We start from the raw sequence: 23,172 nt of genomic DNA, 5'->3' as shown, positions 1-23,172 counted from the left end.
TCCTATCTTTCTGCTCATGGCCTTTGAATCTGCCCAGCAACAGGCTAATAATAGCATCTCTGTGTTTTGCTGCTGACCGTTAGGGTCCACATCTGCTAATGGTTAACCCTAGTTTGGAATGTGTTAGCCGAGACCCCAAGACTGTTAACTCCTCCCACTGATCGATTGTGCCTCTCGATATTACCATGTATGGACATAAAATGTGCTCTTGTGCTTTGTACCGCCTTTTCCTGAGCCCCTGTGTGGGTATAAATAAACCATGTGTCCGGTAGCCCTTTGTGCTACTTCTCGCAGTGGCAAAGGGTACTGGTTGAACTTTAGCACCACCTCATGAGGTGTAATAAACTATGTGTTTGTCATTTCCAGTTTCCGTGCCAACTTTTTCCTTTGGGTCTGAGGACTTCGTGCGCAAAAGGGCGAACCCCTTGCACTAGCGGGTCTGGCTGAGGCCTGCACGACAAATTGGCACCCAACGTGGGGCTCATCGGCGACTCGGATGCCCGAAGGATTGGGTATGACGAAGGTTCGGAACTTCGCTGAGGACGCGATCGCTGCCAGAGAAGACCCGAGTCTTGGCACCCGAGGTGATTCTTCCCTACTTTCCGATCCAACCATCCAGGCGGCGCCGGTCCTCGACTTAGATCTCTTCTGCTGGTCTGCCGTGCAGTGACCGTTTGGTCGAATGCTGAACTTGGCAGTTGGAATCTGGACAGCCTATGATTGGTAAGAGCCGTTTTGCGGCGCCTGTTGTAGGTTTTGGACTTAGGAGTGCCTCGTATGGTAAGGTAGTCTTAGGACGCTTACCGTGGCATATTTGACTTTGGAATAGACTTGTCTACTTTGGATTTTGTTTGGTATTTGTTTGGTTTGCATATATATGTGTTGCAACTCATATAGGCGGGCATAGCATGGAGTTTCTTTTCTCCGCTTTTCATTTGTATAGCGCAACGTACTAAGAAAGTACCTTAAGCGCTCTTTCCCTATAGTAGTGTATATCTCGCACTATTTTTGAGCATGCCTGTTTGCTGCGCACTTCGAAAGATGTGCTGCTTGTTTGGTGGTACTAATTTACGACTTGAGGAATCGCAACCCGGCTCCCCCCGAGGGGACTCCTAATTGAGATATGTATGTGAAGTTTGGTCTTTCTGCCATAATGTACAGCACGTTGTGGCATAAATATACCAAAAAGGATCCTGAGTTACGTTGGCCATTGCATGGGTCGTTTGATGAGCGAAAGGTTGAATATGTGGAGCGATGTCTATTTGAGCGGAGGTCTAGGCGGGATATGTTTGAGAATTTGCGAATGTGGGAGAAAGAAGTACGGCAGCAAGAGAAGCGTGAGCAAGCATTGATTGAAAAGGAACAGCGGAAGACTGTGTATGAGAAAGCGCTGGAGTTGAGAAAGAAAGAAATACAGGAGCGAGAGGAGAAAGAACGAAGGTTACAGATATCTGGCCAATATCCTGTCCGTCAGCCTCTCTATCCTGTCCTTAATAAACCACAAGATGATTTTTTGTTATTAGATCAACCTCCACCTCCATATATCGTTCCGTTTGCTCCGCCCCGGGGACGACGAGGATGCCGATTCGGGACAGCAGAAAGCGCGGGACACTCGATCCATGTTAACTGCGGAACGTTCGGCCCAAATCAGACAAGCTGCTCGTAAAGCATTACGTAGCACTAATTCTGCTACCGATCCTATAGCTGTTATAAAGGATTGGTCAGAAAGGGAGCAGATATATTTCATTGCATCATTTGTTTATGAAGTTGTAGAAATGTTTCGGAAATATTCTGCAGTTTTAGAACCTGATGATATCGCAACTGATCATAAACATGTACGTGATGGTCTTTTTGTTTTTTCCCAGGTGTATGATTTCATTAGACGACTGGTTAAAATACGAGATGAGGCGAAACATCTGAAGGACCAGAAACAGGCTGAGGATGCCGTTCCACAGACTACTCCGCCTGGAGACACGCAACGTCCTATCTTCGTGACAGATAAGACGATACCAGTTGTCATGAAACCTATGCGGGAAGCCGCGCCTTTGTATGTTCCTCCTAAAGGAACGGGTGATAATGATGATAAAAATTCTGTTGATGCTAAGGGATATTTTATTTATAATTGGGTGTACACCCCTTGGAATAGAGCAGATGTAATGGCACTTAAAAATGCGTTGCCTGACCCGCGTAAAAATCCAGCCGCCTTTTACGAAGAAGTTGAGGGTGCTTTAAATTCTTGTGTCATGACTTTATGTGATATAGATTTGTTTTTCGGTCTTATTTTACCCCCAGATATGTGGAGGACCGTTCGTGAAATTGATGATCATGCTTTTCTTGGTGCCGAATGGAAGGAGATAGAACGCATAGATGCGGATAGAGAGCCTGCCCAAAAGCTGCATCAGTTAATATTAGATCTTCCTGCAGCCAGTTTGACTAAACTTAAAACGATTACTTCCCCTAAAAAGATAGATTGGACTGTTTTAGCATCCTGTAAACAAAATATAGATGAATCGGTTTCTGATTTCTTTACTCGTTTTGAGGAAGCTTTTCATGATTTTAGCGGTCAGTCTCTTACTGATGATACCGGAAGACATTTGTTTGTTGATAAATATGTTTCAAATTTGTTACCTAGCATAGCGAGTTGCTTAATAGCTAGTGAAAGTTCTTGGATTACGTCTTCTCCGGCCTCTGTATTGACGATGGCTCAGTATTATGAGCGCCAGGAGGCAGAGGCGAAGGGGACCGAGGACAAGAAGTCGAAAGAATTAAAAACGAAAGTTATGTTGGCCCAGGTGTATGGTCCGCCTTCTAGAGGTTACGATAGGAGCCCCAATAGAAATTATGACAGACGCTGGCGACCGCCTCCCAATACTCCTTATGGGCGTTTGGATGTATCTTCAAATCAATGTGCATATTGTAAGCCGTTCGGTCATTGGGCGCGTAATTGCCCAGTGTTACGTTCTCAGCAGGATACTAGGGGGCGGGGTCAAGGGAGACCTGGTTCAGGTTTCTCTGCGCCTCGAGGTAATATGAATGATCGTGCCCGATCCGACATGAATGCACGCCCATAGCAGAGACAGAACACATTCGATAGATGAAATCAATGTCAAATGTCCGATTATGTTCAGCCTGATTTGTATGATTCTGCTCATGCGTAGGATTGCCTAGGATGGGGTAAGGAATCAGTTGAAGTTCCAGTAGATCAGACGGGTCCCTATGTTACAGGACATGTTTTGGGCTCTACTGATCAGTTTCTGGTTGATACAGGAGCTACACGTAGTGCTTTGTCTAAACAATTGGTTCCGAGGGCTCCCCTGTCTGGCACAACTATTACTTCGATAGGTTTCGATGGAACACCTTCCCTTAGCCCCTTGTCCCAGCCACTCTTATTCTCTGTTGATAAATTTAATGCCCCATGTCCGTTCTTGCTTTCCCCAAAAATACCAGACAATATATTTGGCCTTGACATGTTAAAATATTTTCGAGCTACGATACGATGTTTTCCTGAAGGGGTGCGAGTCATTTTAAACGATAATTACACTGAATTTGACAGAATTTGCCTGGTTAAAGTAGACACTGCATTAGCCTCACTTCCTGAATCTTTGTGGGCTACCTCAGACACTAATGTGGGTCAGATGGTCATTCCTCCGGTCCAGATTAGTGTCAAGGAGGGAGCTGTGTTACCTCGATTGCCACAATATCGCATTTCACAGGAGGGAGAAGAGGCACTCATACGAATTGTACATGATTTGATACGAGTTGGAGTTGTTGAGGAAGTCCCATACAATGTTTGCAACAGCCCGATTCTTTCGATTTTGAAGAGAGATACTGATACACGAATTTATAGATTCATTATTGAAATAAGATAGTAGTACCACAATATCCTGTGGTCTCTGACATCACAACGTTTCTTACTTTAGTCCCTCCGACTGCCACTACATTCACTGTGATAGACTTGAAGAATGCTTTCTTTTCGATCCCTATTCATCCTGATAGCCGATATTTGTTCGGTTTCACTTTGAATAATCGATCGTACAGATTTTTTAGAATTCCTCAAGGCTATCCCGAAAGTCCGAGCATTTACAGCCAAGCATTGAAGAGGGAACTTGATTCTTTTGTACTGACCGAGGGTGTGGCTCTCATACAATATGTCAACGACATCTTGTTGGCAGCCGACACCCCAGAACAGTGTGAAAAATGTACTTTATCTTTGCTTTCTTTACTTGCTACACATCATCATAAAGTCTCTCGAAAGAAGTTGCAATACTGTAGACCAAAGGTAACCTACTTAGGTCACCTTTTGTCTAAGGAGCGACGTGCATTGACATCAGATCGCATACAAGCTATTTTAGACACGCCAGTTCCCACCACACAGAAAGGAGTACGTGCATTTTTGGGTCTTACTTCTTTTTGTAGACAGTGGATTTTGGGATTCTCCCACATTGTTAAGCCCATGTTAGCACTTTTGACGAAAGATACACCAGTAACTCTTCCATGGACAGAAGAATGTGAAAGTGCTTTTCAACAGTTACGACAAGCCCTTTGTTCAGCACCAGTGTTAGGTACACCAGATTATACAAAGCTTTTTACACTTTACGTGCACGAGAAAGATGGATGTGCATTATCAGTGTTGGTTCAGTTACACGGCGATAAGCAACGTCCGTGTGCATATTTCTCTGCAGTTCTTGACCCTGTTGCTAGAGCATTAACTGGATGCTTTCGGTCGGTTGCAGCAACAGCGGTGTCCATTCGACAGTGTGAGGGAATAGTTTTGTCACATAAATTGTTAGTGCTAGTACCACATGCTGTCGATGCTCTTCTGAATCAGACAAAGACGCAGCACTCGACTAGTGCTAGTCTTACAGGATATGAATTAACACTACTAGCCCCCCATATTACATTGAAGAGATGTGCAACTTTGAATCCTGACACTTTGTTGCCATATCCGGTGACTCAGCCTCAGTCACAAGAAACGCATGATTGCATTTTTCTGACTGAAGAACAGACAAAGGGTCGCATTGATTTACAGGATACGCCCCTTCCAGATGTAGATGGTGAATTGTGGGTTGATGGGTCTTGCCTGAAATTACCAGATGGTACGACCTCAGCCGCATATGCAATTACCACGCTTGAGACAATAGTGGAGACAGCTCAGATACCACAGAAATCGGCTCAAGCAGCTGAATTGATAGCACTGGCACGAGCATGTGAGCTTAGTGCTGGTTTGTGCGTAAACTTTTACACAGATAGCCGCTATGCTTTTGGAGTAGCGCATGATTTTGGCCTACTCTGGAAGGAAAGAGGCTCTCTTACATCCCATGGAATACAGATAATGCACGGAGACTTAGTGCATAATCTTTTGACTGCATTGACACTACCGAAGAAAATTGCCATAGTGAAGTGCAGTGCACATAAGAAAGTTACAGATAAGATTGGACAAGGAAATGCTTTTGTAGATCGTATAACACGTGAGACTGCAATGCAGAGAAATACCACTTCTACGTATGTAGTTAAGTCGCAAGCTGAAAGATGGCACGTTGCTAGGCAGGAAGTGCGAGAGATACAGAAGACAGCTTCTGACAAAGAGCGTGAACAGTGGTCTAAAGAAGGAGAGTTAGATGATAAAGGTTGTTGGAGAAACAAGCAAATGGGTCGATGGAAGTTGCCTATAGCCTTCGTGCAACCTATGGTTCAGATGGCACATGGGGTAGCACATGTTGGAGCTCTTGCAATGACGAAAATGCTTACGCAAGTTTGGGAGCATCCAGAGATTGCCAACACAGCTAAGAGAGTAGTACAGTCCTGCTTGATTTGTTTGCAATATAATCCTGGAAAAGGGACACGAGTTCCATCTGGAGGTTTTGTTACACCAACTGCACCTTTTGAAGTCTTGCAAATGGACTACATTCAGCTTGAGCGGTGTAATAATTTAAAGTATGTTCTGGTGGTGGTTTGTGCCTTCAGTAAGTGGATTGAGGCATACCCTACGAAAGATAATACTGCTATTACTACTGCTAAGGTGCTACTGAAGGAGTTCTTCCCGAGGTTTGGTGTTTGCAGACTTTTATGGAATGATAACGGGCCCCATTTTGTCGGGGAAGTTATCAAGTATGTCTTGAAGGGATTAGGAACTAAGCAGAAGTTACATGCTGTGTTCCATCCACAATCTGCAGGATTGGTGGAGAGGTATAATGGTACTCTCAAGCTCAAAATTGCGAAAATTCAAGCTTCCAAACATTTGACGTGGCCAGATGTGCTGCCATTGGCATTATTGTCCATTAGATCGGTACCACATTCTAGGACGGGTCTTACCCCGTACGAGGTAGTATTCGGATGGCCGATGAACATTTGGGGAGTCCCAAAACCAAGTTCTGTGTATGATGTACCTTGTGATTTAATGAATGACTATTTGGCACAATTAACTGACAGCTTGGTTTCTATTCATCAACAGGTTCGAGAAGCGCTCCCTGATAAATCCCAAGGTGAGGGCCATGAACTCCGTCCCGGTGACTTCGTGATGCTGAAAATATTCTAGAGGTCAAGCAGCTTGGAGCCGAGGTGGCGTGGACCAGAGCAAGTACTTCTCGCCACGAGAACGGCAGTCCGGGTCACCAACAAGAAGAATTGGGTCCATAGTGCCTATTGCCGAAAAGTCCTGCCGACCTTGGTGGAACCTGCTGTGTTGACACCGATCATCGGGATATCTTGACTATGGAGAAAGGCCCTGCTATATCACCGGACGGATCTGCGGAGTTCTTCCTGGACCAGACGCCTCCTGGAGCAGCGCGATACAATTTGAGATCGAGAAGATAATTGTAGTTTTTTTGTTGCGAGACTGGTTGAGCAACCGCTCTGGGTAGTGGAAACGGAGAGCCGATATGACAAGGGAGGGGGATCAGCCCTGCGTAGTGTAGTGACACCTGTCTTGGTCTGTGGTGAAGAAACCAACGTCTGCCCAGAGTAAAGAGCTTGTGGACTATTTTTGTTTTTTCTATTTTTTAGTTTGAAGATTTGGCTTTGTGACTATGAATGCTACTAAGAAGAAGATTTTAGGAGTATTAGGTGTTTTTGTTGTTTTAACAGTTATAGCAGTGATCACCTGGTGTGTTGAGAGGGTGAGTCCTGCTCGGAGATTCTTTATGGTTCCTACTACTCCGATTCCGGAAGAGCATCAGCATTTTACTCTTCCCTATCATGAGCATAAGCATCGAGAATCTTATTTGAATAACACTTTTGTTCAAATGCTCCACCACACTCATGATGCCACCAATACTACAAACTGCTGGATTTGTGGTATGCTTCCAGCTCATCAGAAGAAAGGTGGAGCGCTGTTTATTCCACTTCCTTTTTCGCACAATGGTTCTTGTCGAGCCTGGTACACTCTTCTCTTTTCGAACAGAAAACCTGCAGTAGGTGGACTTCTCTTCCGTTTGAATAAAGAGTGTTATCAAGATGAACATGGTTATCCTCAAGCGAGTGGAACTATATGGGAATGGGAAGAATATCGGCCGGACAATGCTTCAACGCCTTATGTTTTCACTCATACAAGAGACTCTACCACGAGCAATGAATCTGTAATTACTGTAACACAAACAAAAGCTAATCTCTGTGTGCAAAGTACTGGACGAATTCCAGTGGGAGTTAGTGACTGCATTGTTGTATTAAATATAGATGGAATAAATTATAGTACTTTTCTGCCTTCACATAACACATATCTAGTATGGGGAAGTCATGGATATCATAGATTGCCTATAGGGTGGTCTGGTATTTGTTATGTATCTTTTCTATTGCCCTCTGTTTTTCTTGCACCTGCTTCATATCACCGGGATTTTAAACTGTTTAGAAATATTTCCATGAATCGTTATAAGCGAACAGTTCGGATTGACGATGTTGACCAGACAGACACTAGTCTGCAGCAATATGTTGATTTTAATTTAGGCCTGTTTCCCTTTGTAGGTGCTGCATTAAACAGCAGGAAAATACGATGATTAACTAGAGTTGTGGAAGCTGTCACCAATGAAACAGCTATGGCGCTTGGTAATATTACCGAGGAACTGCAAGTTGCTAGAATTGTAACTCTTCAGAACCGAATGGTTCTGGATGTTATGTTAGCAGATAGAGGAGGAGCATGTAAAGTCATCGGAAGTAGTTGCTGAGTATTCATCCCTGATAATTCGCCTTCTGTATATGAAGCAATTCTTAAACTGCATAAGATAGCCTCTGATATTCATGAGAAAAATGGTACCTGGACATTTGCTGGATGGTTTTGGGCTTTAATTTCTGCTTGGGGTTGGAAACTGCTGACTATTCTGTGTATTGCAGCTGCACTAATTTTCACCTGTTGTATGTGTATACATTATGGTCCGATGCTATGTTCTATGTGCATAACTGCCTGTATACCATCCAAGCGAAATGCCGTAAAAGCGCAACAATCGTTGGATAAAGAGGTGACAAATATAATGTGCATAGATATACGAGATGAATGCACAGATAACCCCAAAAGAGCATATGTCTTTAGCTAACGCTAAAAGGGTCTCTGTTGTAGTTTGACAGCGATTAAGTTGAGCATTAGCAAAAGACATCCGAGTTCTAACTGTTATCTTGGCATTTAGCGGCATCCATTTTGGATTCACGGCAGCCATTTTGTCTGCCACATTCTGCCTCGTGCCGACCATGTGCGTTGTCCTGTCTTTCTGCTCATGGCCTTTGAATCTGCCCAACAACAGGCTAATAATAGCATCTCCGTGTTTTGCTGCTGACCGTTAGGGTCCACATCTGCTAATGGTTATTCCTAGATTGGAATGTGTTAGCCGAGACCCCATGACTGTTGACTCCTCCCACTGATCGATTGTGCCTCTTGATATTACCTTGTATGGACATAAAATGTGCTCTTGTGCTTTGTAACGCCTTTTCCTGAGCCCCTGTGTGGGTATAAATAAAGCATGTGTCCGGTAGCCCTTTGTGCTACTTCTCGCAGTGCCGATGGGTACTGGTTGAACTTTAGCGCCACCTCATGAGGTGTAATAAACTATGTGTTTGTAATTTCCAGTTACCGTGCCAACTTTTTCCTTTGGGTCTGAGGACTTCGTGCGCAGAAGGGCGAACCCCTTGCACTAGCGGGTCTGGCTGAGACCTGCACAACAGTATCGGCAGGAGCAACGGAGACTTTGCTCCGCGAAACCGCGGCGTCCCGGAAGTCAGGCAATTGCCTAGTCATGGGCAGAGCTCAGGAGAAAAGGAGAAAGCCTTAGAGCTAGCAAGTGCAGCGCTGCTCGTGCTTGGGGAGTGTCTGCCAAAAGAGAAGGGAGCTGAGGCCAGAAGGAGGGCGGGAGCCTTGGTGCCCAGGAGAGAGTGTCTTCTCTTAAGTGCAGTGGCCAAGGCAGCACACCGCCAAAACTGGAAGTCAGGCGAAACAAGCCTGATGGTGGGCGGTACATCGCACCCCCATGAAGGAAGTTCGACCAGCACAGGAAGCCAGGCGAAGGACCCTTTTTTATGGGCGGGGCTCCCGGTGTACGGAGGGAAGCCCCGCGTGCAGTCTGAAGTCTTCCAGGTATGGGGAGCCCTGCGTGCTGAAGAGGGAACCGGAACCTCGCGAGCTCCATTGTCATAACTTCCCGCATCCCACTGCCTGGCAAAGGGAGAGGCGGGTCAGCCGGCCACAACGAAGAGACCGGGCAAAGCGAGAAGTGGTCCCATGAGCGCGGCCTGCCGGGCACACTGATTGGCGCTTGATTTCTGGCCCAGAGAAGCAGTGGTGTCACTAGGGTTGGTGTCACCCGGTGCGGGTAACTCATGGTGTCACCCCCTCATAACTTCCGCATGGATCTCCCCCGCTCCGAGTCCGCCAATGGACACAACTGGCTGTAGGGACACAGGAGCACAGCGGCAGGAGGGACACTGGAGCACGGCTGGCTGTAGGGACACAGGAGCACAGTGGCTGTAGGGACACAGGAGCACAGTGGCTGTAGGGACACGGGAGCACAGTGGTTGTAGGGACAAAGGAGCAGCGACACAGGAGCACAGTGGCTGTAGGGACCCAAGGGCACAGTGGCTGTAGCGACACAGGAGCACAGTGGCTGTAGCGACACAGGAGCACAGTGGCTGTACGGACACAGGAGCACAATGGCTGTAGCGACACAGGAACACAGTGGCTGTAGCGACACAGGAGCACAGTGGCTTTAGCGACACAGGAGCACAGTGGCTGTACGGACACAGGAGCACAGTCCACAGTGGCTGTAGGGACACAGGAGTACAATGGCTCTAGGGACAGAGGTGCACAGTGGCTGTAGGGACACAGGAGTACAGTCCACAGTGGCTGTAGGGACACAGGAGCACAGTGGCTGTAGGAACACAGGAGCACAGTGGCTGGTTGAAGGCTTCGAGCCCACGCAGGGCGAGGAGCACTGCTGACGTTCGGTGCGGAGCCCACATGCGCCCAGGAGCAAGGCTGGTAGAGTGTAGGACCCATCAAGGGCCCGACGTGCGGCGGCTATAGGGTCTGTAGTCCACGTGTGGCCAGGCGCACCACTGGTGGAGGGTTTGGTGCCCACAAAGTCACAGGCCCACACAGAAAAGCTGTCTTTGAGCACGGTGGCCGGAGGACATTGCACCTGTGTGAGACCAGGGGTACGGAGGGTAATTGTGTGGATACTCAGCATGGTCAGGAGCAGAGGGGACCAAAGCTGCGGAGCCTGAGTGTCGCCCGCAGCGTGGTGGACTGGAAGAGAAGCGTGGGACCTGGATCCTGGATTATTGCTGTCTGCACAGGGCCAGGAGCACAGCTCGTGGAGGCCTTGGAGGCTTCAAGGGCCCGGAGCAGTGCAAGCCCTACAGATTTGGGCCTACACGGCGACGGGGGCAGGAGGTGCGTCCCCACGCTGCCCCCAGGACGTGGTGGAGCCGCATCCCACAGCTGCTGCCCCTGAAGACGCTGAGGAGGCGCTTTCGAACGGTTGTGGCGCTAGGCCTGCTGATCCTAGGGTTTTGGACTGCCTACCTGCACCTGGTGGCATCACCTGAGGATAATCCCATGAACCACAGTGAGTACCGAGGGGTGGGAAGAGGGCCCACATGTATGTATTGTGCCATATAAATAACTTTGTGTCTACTGCTGAAGGTTTTTTCTTCATGTTGTTTAGGTCATCAGGAGGAAGGTCTTACCTTGGATCACCAAAAAACTCCCAGAGGCAATGTCTGCTCAATAACATGTTGCTTTATTGTGGAGGCATGTGCAGACATGCAGCATTATATGCTTGGCATCCGTCATGTTCTAAAGCTGAACGTCCCAATGCACACCGACTCATCTCAGAAAATGCTTCCTTGTTGTGGCCTTATGTCACCAAATCACACTGTGCCCACTGCACTCAGTGAGATGTCACAAAAGCCCATTCTTATTGTTTGTTTTCTTTGGGTGTCATTTTATTTGTCCATTGAAATGGCCACTAAATTTGCACAGACATTCAGTTTTACTGATAAAACTGTATTGGTGACAAATGATGATGTGTGGAGCTTGGGTTTATGTGACCATCCGTCATTTGTGCATCAATAAGTTAAGTGTTCTGATTTGTTTTAACCCTATTCAAATCTGTGTTTCCATAACTCTTCAGAACTAAATGGGCTTTGTGCTTGGTTTTCTCACAGGTGAATGTGTACATATAATTTACAGGTATCTACATTTTGTTGTGGGTTACAAAAAATGACAGCCTTCCCTTTCGCACTCCCTGTGCCTGGCAAGATTGTCATATAATTCACTTCACTTTCTCTGACCACAAAGTGAGAGAAGTTTGTAAATACCAATCCTCCACGTTGAAAAAAACATAAGCAGCAATTTGTCAGAAGTCAAATGTCAGGTCATGTCCTCTATCTTTGAAGCATATGAAATGTGACAAGATAAATACAGAATGTACAAGCATCTTGGTTTATTGCTCGGACTTACTTTCAAGACCCACTAAAAGTAAGCTAGACCCTCCAGTGGGTCCTGAGCCACAGTTTGGGAAATGCTTTGCTGCTAAGGCATGCAACCACAGGTAGGTAAACACAAATGCCAACAGACTATTTGTGCGGGGCCTCTGTGTAACCTGTCACTTTCTGTTTGTGTTTTTGTCTGTGCCCTGGATTTTTTATCCTAAACATCTGGTGCTGCTTTTTTTTGTTCCTCAGTTTACAGTGCAAGTGCCTTGCCACATGATGGCGTTGGGGTGAATACCTAGTGGAACGGAGCTGCTGACCTAGGGAGCAGGGGTTGAATCCTTGTCTAGGCTTAGCAGCCTGTTTTTGTGACCAAATCACTTAATCTTTCGCTGCTTAAAAATGAAAAAATGTGTAAGTAGTATGGTTTTGTTAAGTGCACTAATATCCTTGGGACGATTTCGCGCTATAAAAAAACAGCATAAAAAATGTCCAGTCTGAGGGGACCTAAAAAGAAGCCACTGAGAGACCGCATACATTGTCTGTGTTTGTTTATGCATTCCTCTGTTTACATACGTTAGCTAGTTCTAATCAGACTTGCTGACTTTGTCAACGCTCGTTTTAATAGGTCCAGCAAAAGTAAAGGAACTGACTTGAAAATGAAATTTGCTGGAAAACCCATATATGCATGTGGTTACTCACGCCATAAACCCCTTAGATATGCGGTGTTTACGTTTAAAAGGCATACGTTTCATGACGTTTTTACAGTGGGTAGTTTAATAACGAGGTGCATGGCACAGTGGTGCAACCGCCCTGACCTTTCTCAGTATCTATCAGCACATGTGATGCAGGGTACTCGTGAGTGGGTGACATTGCCTTTGTCCGACAGCAGCCCTCGTGCTTGCATCTCTTCCCAGCCAGGGCATCCAAGCTGACTCCAGGTGAATCACTGTAATGTTACATGAACTGTAACTGCAGTGTGTGTGGTCTTCTGGGTACTACGAGCAGCCTGACTGGATAAGAATAAATATCTTACCTTTTCAGACTCCACTGTGGTGGTGGCAGGGCCCTTACCATAGGGGTTCTGCTTCTGCAAATCGCCCAGAAGGCAGCACTCCTCCCCTGCCGAGACCGTCTCTGTTTAAGCTCGTGGTGGTGGCACACGTCAGAGGAGAACAGCGCGGGGGCTGTCCCGGGCCGTCATTGGTAGCACTAGTAGATTGACAGCCCTGGGACCCACAAACTGGGGCCGCCGCCGCCACGCATCGCACCATCACCACTATGGTGGTAGGTGGTGCGTGTGTGGCGCTGGCGTGCACTGCAATATTTGTTTCTACTGATTATAATAAAAGTAGAGCAGAGGCGAGGCTCTATAGCTGTGCACATAAACCAGATTGCTGTCACCCCCATATCATGGTGTCACCCAGTGCGGACCGCACCACCCGCACCCCCCCTAGTGACGCCGCTGCAGAGAAGCCCCAGTGAGTGGGGCTCACAAAGCACTGTTTGTGTCCAGCAATTTTCCCAGTTGCGCTGCCAGATTGCGGGCAGCTGCAACATTGGGGGAATTTTGTGTCTAAGGAAAGACAAGGGTGAGTTGCACCTTCACACGCCTATTTTTGGTACCTGTCTGTTGGGTCTGTACCCTGCTGCAGTGGTAGCCTGGTGGTAAAGGGAGTGTTGCATCAGAAGACTAGAGCCCTAACTTTGTGGACAAAGGCCTTTGCGAGGCAGCCCAAGACAGGCAAGGCCAGTTGGCCAGGGAGCACCTTGTGTTCTGGTGGGGTTCAAGGCCCTAAGAGGATGAATGCACCTTACTAGTGGTACTATGGTGCACGGCTAAATGTTATTTATGCATAATATGTTTATGCCTAATGTAAATGCAAAATGTGTTTATGCCTAATACCAGTAGTTGCTGGTTGTTTTATTTTCACTACTTGCATTCTAATGGTTATTACAGTGGCCTGATTAGCCCTATCATGTATATAATCCCCTGTAAAGTAAAGCCTAGTGCCAGGTGGCACAGTGTATATATGCGAGTGCACGCTAATGTGTTTATGAGTAATACAAAGACTATTTTTATATAACCTTGTGTGGAGTTTCTTTTGTGGTGTGCCTAGTGGGTCGCTGCGGTTGTGTGTTGCGCAAATGCTTTTCACATTGCCTCTGGGATAGGCCTGACTGCTCGTGCCAAGCTACCAAGGGGGTGAGCTGGGGTTATCTTCAGTATGTAACTCCCTTGCCCTGACTAGAGAGATGGTTTCTGCCTGGCTTAGGGACTTGCCCTAGACAACCAGAAATCCCATTTCTAACAAAAATGCATTCCCGTTTTCTTGATAGGAAAAATCTCTGTGGTGTAGTATTGATTGATCCTAGTAGGCCACCATCCCTGTGATTGTTATCAATCACAGTGATTGCCAATTTGTAACCAACCTCATTAATAGTCATGAGTGGATGGTGACCCAAGGTGAATCAGAATTTTTCAAACTTATCTATTAGTCATTGGTCAGTTCATAAAATTCCTTGCTAGTCACAATCAGCAACCATATTTTTGCAACCAATTCTTCTCACATCTGCCTGTTTGTGAATCTTAAAAAGCAAAAGGTATTTTGGGAGTAGGCAGTGGTCTACTACATCCAATTTTTTTTAAAGCAGTTTTTATTTTTTATTTACATTTTTCATATTGGCAAATACAGCATTACATTATTAGATTATTTTTCATTGAGTAAGAGCTCCAGCATATCGGACAGCATAGTTCCCCAGTCATTCCGTTAGCTTCCCTCAGCCCCCTTCCACTTTTGCAGGATTGCCAGGTTTCCCTCCCCCCTAGCTCTTCAGTCCCTCTAAAAGGTCCAGTGCTAATTCGTACACTTTTAAAAATGAACACTTATTTTTTTAATGCAGCTCCGTCTTCTAAGGAAATGGGCTGTATTTAAAAAGAAAAAGTCTGCTTTATTGAGAGGCAGTTTGTACAAACGTGGACACCCAATCAACCCTTGTAGGCTTGGGCAATTAGTGATCAAAATATAAAGTGACTACAAGGGATTTTATTTTAAATCTGACTCGATTATTTACTGGTTCATTCATTTGAACCCAATGTATCCTCAGGATTACTTCTCTAAATAATCAAACAATTCTATTTTACAAAAAATTATACAACCAAATTTAAAAAAAGTAGAAAGCACACAGCAGAAGAAGGTTATGTTAAAAAAAATTTTTATATTGATTTGAATCACATGAATGAATCAATGGGGATAAAAAGAACAGAACTATACAAAAGCAGTCATGAATAGCAACATATATACATTAGATTGACGATTCATAACAGCAGGATCAACTCCATTAAGAAAAATGAGGAAACCAGAGTCATCAATGTATCATGGAGTCCTGTAGTATAAATAGCTGAGGAGATGATACTTATGTCGACATTTTGGTCTCTTGGGTTGTCATCAACAAGACCATCATCAGGACTAAACTTTTCAAAATGTAACCCCTTGGATCAACCTTTAATGAAAAACAAATGCTAGTTGTTAGAAATAGGGGTCTGAAGTTGAATGAGGTAGGTACCTTTGTCCAAGTAGGGACCCTTCTTCCTAGAAAGGGTAAGGGGGATACACTTCTAAAATAACCTCTGCTCACCATCTTGGTAACTTGGCACGAGCACAAAGGTTTATCTCAGAGGCAGTGTGTAAAGCTTTTGTCAACACATACAATAAGACATTGAAAACACTACAAATGGACACCACACCAGTTTAGAAAAAAAATAAGTAATCTTTATCTAAACCAATCAAGACCACAATGACAAAAATCCACAATACAGCACTAAAAATATGACTTTCAAATGGTAGAAATAGTTCGATTCTAAGCAAATTGTAGATGCAACACTTTTCACACAAAGTACTTTGGATGCGTCATGCACACAAACAAAAAGGGTTGCAGGGAAGGTGATGTGTCGTTCCTAACACACACAGTAGGTGATGTGTCAGTTCCTTGTTTCCGGGATGGGATGTGAAGCATTGGTTCCTTACTGCTGCGCAGGGGAGGTGATGAGTTGGTTCGTCACTGGAGAGGAGGTGATGTGTCGGTTTCTTACTGCGTCCCACAACGATGCAACAGACCTGGCACCTTGATGCGATGATCCTGGATGATGCGTGGGTTCGTGCAGCTGCACAACAAGGCTTGCTTCGAATTCGGTGTGGTGATCTCGGACTTCGGGGATCGGTGCACCCGATGTAGCATGAGGCGATTTCTCGAGCCACGGGCAGGTGCTGCGTCAGTTTCTTTGCCAATGCATCAGAGACAGGTACGGTTGCTTTGCACTTGTCGTCGTTACATTGCATTTCCAGCTCCCAACATCCAGAACAACCTCCAGAGGCCCAGAACAGCTACAGGCTCATTTTGAACTCCCAGCAAGGAAGCTCAGGGGAGCTGGAGGTGAAGTCTTCGTGTCCCTGAGACTTCATAACAGGAGGCAATCTCTTCTTCAAGCCCTTGGAGATCTTCCTGAAGCAGGGGACACTGAAAACAACAAAGTCCTTTTCCCTTTCCTTGGCAGAAAGTAGCCACTGCATGCCCACCCCAGACAGCAAACAGCACAGGGGCAGTATTCCTCCTCAGTTTCTCCAGCTCTTCTCCTTGGCAAAGGTTCCCAGAAGTGATCTTTGAAGTCTTTTCTATCCCTGAGACTTCCAACAGGAGGCACGCTCTACTTCAAGCCCTTGAAGAAAACTCTGACGGCAGGATGATGAAAGCACAGTCTGGTCCTTTCCCTACCCAAGACAGAAGCAACCACTGCAGGCCAACCCCAACAGCAAACAGCACAGGGGAAGTACTCCTCCTCCAGCTTTCCCGGTCCTTCTTTCTGGCAGGACCCTTAGTTCAGCAGTGATCTAAAAGTCTGGGCCCCTCTTTTTATAATCCAAGATCCTTTGTTTTCTGTGGCAGAGAAGTTCTTGGCCCAGCCAAAACCAGTTCTGTCCTCTCTGGTGCAGCTTCCTGACAGGAGGAGGTTGACAGCATTGTCCTTGCCAGACCAGGCCCATTCAGGTGTGAAAGAAATCTCCTCCTGCTACTCTGAATGCAGTCCAGGTCTATTCTGCCCAGCCCTGACTCACCCTGGAAAGGCAGGACACACCTCAACCCACCAAGTGGCTGTCTGAGCGGAATGCACATCCCCAGCCCCTGTCACTCCAAAAGCAAGGCAGTCAAAACACAAACCTAGCAGAAGCACACAGGATGGCTAAGCAAGAAAACACCCACTTTCTAAAAGTGGTATTTTCAAACACAAAATATAAAAATCATTTTTACTTAAAGATGCATTTTCATATTCTGAGTTCAGGCATACTATACTTGACCTTTCTCTTGTCCCAACTGTAAGTTATAGTCATAAGATGTTATAAACTCCCATTCTATCCTATGGGACAGATAGCCTTTCAATAGTGAAAAACGAAATTGGCAGTATTTCACTATCAAGACATGCCACATACATCAGGGCTTGTCCTACACACACACTGCACCCTGCCCACATGGGTACCTTGGGCCTACGTTAGGGGTGACTCACCTGTAAGAAAAGGCAAGGTTAGGGCCTGGCAAGTGGGTGCACTTGCCAGGTCGACATGGCACTATCAGACTGCGCACAGACACTGCAGTGGTAGGTCTGAGACCTTGTTGCAAGGCTGTTTGTGTAGGTGGTACAATCAGTGCTGCATACCTACTAGCAGCATTTGGTTTACAGGCCCTGGGCACACACAGTGCTCTGTACTAGGGACTTAACAGCAAACCAAATAAACCAATCGTGGAACCATCAATCCATAATAACAATTTACTAAGGGAGCACTTGCACTTTGGCACTGAACAGCAGTGGCAAAGTACCCAAAGCATCTAGACCAGCCAAACGAAGTCCAACACACAGCAAAAACACAGGAGGCAAAGCCAAAAATACAGGGGAAACCCACGCCAATGATGCTTCCAAGCACCCTTTGCCTTGGGTGATTAGTGAAGTGCACAGATTCACAATTCGTTCAGGCAACACTCACTCTGGTGGGAAGACTCGTTTTTTTAGCTCTCTATCTCTTTTCAGTGGCGCTGGAAGTAGGGATGCGGGAAATGCTGCAGGACACCCATAATACTTGAAAGAATTTAGATGAGAATGAACCACAAAGGGAATCTTCGAATTATTATCTTCTGGCAGCATATTTGTATTTTTAAAGAATCACTGTCAAATATCCCTATGCCTTTAGTGAGACGAAATTATTAGCCGGAGCCCCCACACAAAAAGTTTTTCCAGCACCACTGTCTCTCGTTTAGCTTCACAGAACAGGAAGCACAGCACCCTCTTCCTTTTCGGACAGAGGCACCTCAAGGTCAACATTCACCATACAGGTATGGTTCTTTTTTAACAAAATGTAGGAGTTTTGTTTTTGCAAAATGAAAAAAAGCAATGGGCACATTGGGCACATTGGCCCCCATAGATCCCATCCACTTCCACCTTGGTTTACATGCAGATGTCCTTTTAGGCGAGTCGAGGGGGTGGCTGGGAGGAGACCAGCAGGCTTGCATTTAGATGCAGAGTCCTAATAGGCCGTACCCATGGGGCCTGAAAGTAATGGCCTAGAAGAACGAGAAATTGACTGAAATGTGTCGATACTGTCAAAGAGATGGCCCGAAGCTGCACTATGTGACCTACCAGCTGCCACGGCGTGTGTGGAGGCTCAGCTCAGTGACATAAACTGAGTCATAAATGGGCTTTCCTGATACGAAAGCATGTTAAACTACTTATATCAGAACTCAAACCTACAACAGGGTCACTTCCTAGGTTGGTGGGAGTGGCATTGAGGTGTTATCAGACTTCAATTCGTTTTTTAAAAAAAGTATGCCCCCACAAATTCAACTGAGGGGACATCCCAAAGGCTGTGGATATTACACGGCCAAGGAACTCACAAACTGGGAATCGGTTGGTATCAGTACAGTGGGTGATTTAATTGAAAAAGGTCTCTGATTACATTTGAGTCAGTGATGGTAGATTACAGGCTCCCTAAGGGACAGTTTCTGTCTACAGGGCACTGAGAGAGGTGTTGCATAAGAAGGAGGATGTTAGAAATACTGCACCCCATTATTACATCTTCTCTGTGCAACGGGGGTACGGCAGAGGATTTAAATCCTGCTTTTTAAGGCATTAATACACATGATATCTTTTGTAATGCACCGTTTGCTACCTCTTGTATTTTGTTGGCTCACGATTGTCATTATTGCCTCATTTAATGTAACGTTTGCTTTTGTATTTTGTTCACTGGTAATGTTCTCATGTATCATTTCTGTTCCTATTGTGAAGCGCTCTGACACCTTCGGGTAAAGTCCGCGCTATATAAAAACGCACAAATAAATAAATAAATAAATAAATGATAGGAATACCCTTAGTTGGGTTTCAAAGTTAAGTGGGAGGCTGATTGTAGGAGGATGCTTAATGAATCAGAATGATCGTATAGATGAACTTAGTTTCATAGTGTCAAAAAATGCCACATTTAAATATATAGAGTACACTCTCTACACAGAGCAAACATGACCCCAAAAAGTACTCACTGTTTATCTTCCTCAGTAAGCTATAACTGCCCTCACTGTGCCCAACCGGAAGCCCAAGTCTGCCAGATGATATGGGTATGCCCAACAATTGTATAACACTGGGGTGAAATAACAGACAGCTTGAAAAATAACCAATGGAAGGTTATACAATGCACATATTGTGTATTAGGTCATTGCCCCAAAAGGTTGGCAGCATTTGCTAAATTTGTAGATTTCGCACTGTTAGCAAGAAGGGCAATTGTAATTTCCTTGAGATCTGAGATGGCTCCATCTCTAATTAAATGGAGAAATGCAGTGGTGACATGGACGGGGCAGAGAGTAGAGCGCTCCATATTGAGGAATACAAAGGGCTTAGAAAATACCCTCAATAGTCATAAGAGGGCAAATAGTTCCAAGCTTGTGTTGTAAATGCCAGGAACGATGACAAGCCTCTAGGAGTTCTGAAACTTCTGAATATGAACAGCAACGACAATTGTGACAATATATACCAGGAGCGGCGCCAAGTGCAAAATACTATAATTGTGTCTCATCAATGGCAGCACACAGTGAGCATATATGAACAGTCACTCGCCGAAGATAATCCATGTGACGAAAGGAACCCAATGTGCCAACCTCACTACCTAAACAATAGCTGTTACTCAAAAACACAACTGACTGCATACCAAGAAGTCAGAATCAGAATATCATTTAACCAATTGATGTTAACGTATGTCCAGGCAGATAATAACGAGTTGCATGATATTACTGATAAAGAATAATATAGCGATGTTATAAGGTTCAGCTCCACCACTTGTTCAAAGTGGTGCTCGTGCACCTTATATGCACTTTGCATGTAAAAGGCAATAAACAATAATTGTATACAAGCAGTTTCTGAATATTTTATAGTAAGAAGGGAAAAACTCGGTTTAGGAAGCAACAGCTAGTAAACTCAGAACAATCAGACAATTTGGGGGTTAAGCAGATGTCTTAGATTGGATTTTGGGACAGCATATATGTTTCCAGGGCTTTCCTCAAGGTGGATCATAACAGTTCCCTGGAGAAAGGAGAGAGAATTCCAAAGATGTGGTATCCTGGTGAAGGAATTTTAAAGTTTATGTTGACTTTTGGTGATTTTAATAAGAGTGAGACCTGCCTCCTGAGACAGTGAGAAGATTAGTTGGTAGTTCCTTCAGAATATGTTATCCATTAATGGTTCGAATTTATGCAAATATGAAATAAAGTTACACTATATATGTTACACAGTGTGTGCAGAAGAAAATCTATACTTAATGTAGATTTTATCTAGAATTCCAGTAATTCTTTAATAACAGTTTCTAAAGACTGCTAAGAAGCTGCCAATACCAGTCACAATTTTCCAGCAGTACTCCTATGTGTGTAACAATTTGGAAATGTAGCAAGTCATCTTCGTGCACAAATGTTGTAGTTCTGTTGCATTTGCATTTGAGAATTATTGTAGTGTGTGTCCACTGTGGGAATGCATGTGGCAATGGTTTGTCAACAGTCACAAACTCGCATGTTTGTAAGCATTCAACCATTTCTGCATGTGTAATTGTAATTAAAATTCTGCCTTATTGGCGGTATTTTAAGAGTGTGCAGATCCATTTATGAATGCAAATGAATGATGCTTAATTACATATTTGTATTCTCTCTCCCCTAAAACACTCAAAAGCAATTAAACAAAACCGTCTGAATAAATAATGCAGATGCACGTCCTGTGCATCACTGACATGAATATGCACTTGTAAATAATGGGATTTGTGAATGTAAGAATTACTAAATTGAGCTTCACCTTGGAGACTCGGGCCCTTGCCTTGGTGAATGAACTGTGGGTCCTGGGCCAATCTGCCTTCTGAACCAGGCCCAGCAACCGAAGATAAGGCAGGTCTCGTGACTGAGGCCTGGAAAGGCAGGCACGAGCCAAGAGAGAGTGTGACGTCACAGTTAATGGAGACAAATTAACGGCTAAGCGCGCGCTCACGGGCACAATACAGACAAAAGCGTGCACTGATTAATTTGACTTACGTGAAATTAAATTGGTGAGCAATAAGCACCAAAAATCGGCAGTACAACAATTACACAAATTACAGTTCTCTGCGACCTCGCTGTCTCTGTAAAGTAAACAGTACAACTAGATATTTTACTTGATCTTTTATATTTTTATGAGCCCCGAGTCTGAATTTATTGCTAAGTGTTCTTGGGGTTTTTTTCTTTCATACATGCAGCCGTGTAATTTGTTTACTACGCACACTGACAGCATTTTGTCTTGGCTTTTAAAATAACGCATGCAACATGTATCATTAAATCCTTAAGTAGGTGTAAAGCTGAAATGAAACGGCTCCCCTCTGACATAGTGTAGGGCAAGAGTGGAAGTGAGATTTGAATTATGAAAGGGATATTTTTAGGGTGCATAGTTTAAACAACCCCATGTGAGTATGGGTGTTCACACTGTATACAAGAAACCAGTGACAGGACTGGTGAATTAAGGTTCTATCGACAAAATAATGCTGTTTTGTATATACAAATGGCAGACATATGGGGAATGATTTAGGCACATTAACGAGGGGGTAAACACAAAAATTGTTTTACACCCATATTTATGTAATAATAAATATACATATCGCAGGTACATTTTCCAAATATATACACATTTCTGGCATTCATGTACAAGGATTAGCACAGCACTATATATAAGGTTTCTAGAACGGCTGGGGTGTGCAACAACTATCAAGCAAAATAGGAAGAGGGCAGTAACACGTAAGTACTGCCGTATTAACAGCAGTACACAAGCTATAATAAATCCAAATTTCCACCTGCAAGGATTTCACAATTACTTATGTCAGGTCAAAAAACGTGTCAGAAACACATGAGCAACATGACATTGTCTGCTTCTCCACTTCTAAAACGAATTTGTTCTTGTGACGACAACGCCTTTTAAAAGCTCAGCGATGTTTTACAAACAACCTACAGGCAAACATACAGCAAATGCAGTGACATGGTATTATAAGAAACAATTCAAAGTAAGACGTACAATATCGAAATAAAACTCGCCGCTGACTGACAGACCTGTACGTGCCGTCCAATGCGTAGACCTCGGAGCAGCTGACGCGTCCCAGGCAAAGTGTGCCAGACTTTTTCTCGCTTTCTCGCAAAACTACAAGCTCGGCTTCTCATTCAAGGGTGCTTGGTCCGGCAAGCTCCGGGGCGACTGAGGCCTGCTCTCCCATCTGTCCCACAGGCCTCTGCAGCTCCTGCTGCCTGTCGTCTATATTTGGTAACTGAACTCATGTTTCAGCTGGCCGCAGGAGGAGCGCTATCTGGCATTCCTGCAGGAGAGCTGTCAGTCCTGTGGGGACAACAATCTTTGTCACACTCGGTACTTAGACATTCAAGCCCTTCGTATATACGTACTAACCAAGAATTGATTACATACCTGAGACGATAATAGGAACTCTTATAGTGCGGTGTTTCTAGATCGCAACTTCCATGCGCCAACGGAAAGCATTCTGGGAGCAGCTGACCAGGTTCACTTCAATTCAACCATTTTATAGTGTTACCGTGTTCTTTTAAAAGTAAGATGCAGAGGAACAACAACAAGTGCTGCGTATGTTTTTAACACAATTAGAGGCAAGACTGACACACGTGTGATCTTGTTATGTTATGTTTTGTTATATGACATTTATAGAG

General features: G+C 44.9%; 1 protein-coding gene across 2 annotated transcripts in view; it reads right to left on the bottom strand.

Moving 5' to 3' along the window:
- PALLD (palladin, cytoskeletal associated protein) overlaps positions 1–22,686 on the bottom strand; it is a 1,062,357-nt gene extending 1,039,671 nt beyond the window's left edge. For both annotated transcript variants that reach the window (XM_078677029.1, XM_078677030.1), the window contains exon 1: positions 22,552–22,686. The gene's annotated coding sequence lies outside the window, so the exon portion shown is untranslated. The remainder of the gene's footprint in view (positions 1–22,551) is intronic.
- Positions 22,687–23,172: the final 486 nt, after the last annotated feature.

Source organism: Lissotriton helveticus, chromosome 2_1, assembly GCF_964261635.1.
Source record: "Lissotriton helveticus chromosome 2_1, aLisHel1.1, whole genome shotgun sequence".
NCBI classification, from domain to species: Eukaryota; Metazoa; Chordata; class Amphibia; order Caudata; family Salamandridae; genus Lissotriton; species Lissotriton helveticus.
This window is presented reverse-complemented; position numbering and strand designations above follow the sequence as displayed.